Raw genomic sequence first — 262 nt, forward strand, 5'->3', positions numbered from 1 at the left:
CCCTTTTGTCCTGTAATTTCCTCCCAATTCACATCCCCCACCCTCATTGTGCTCCGCTCTCCACCGACACCACTCTTCCCTCCCTGTCCGTGCTCCTCCCCTTTTCCACTCCCCGTTACGCCCACTCCCTCCCGACGCGGCGCCTGGCGGCCCTGTTCTGCCACCTCTAACCCCTGCATGCTCCGTCAAGCAGTGCTGACTTCTCCCTTGCCCCCCCCACCCACCCCCCGCACCCCACCTGTAGCCTACTATCCCTCCCACT

The sequence above is a fragment of the Schistocerca americana genome, chromosome 11 (assembly GCF_021461395.2).
Source record: "Schistocerca americana isolate TAMUIC-IGC-003095 chromosome 11, iqSchAmer2.1, whole genome shotgun sequence".
Classification (NCBI taxonomy): Eukaryota; Metazoa; Arthropoda; class Insecta; order Orthoptera; family Acrididae; genus Schistocerca; species Schistocerca americana.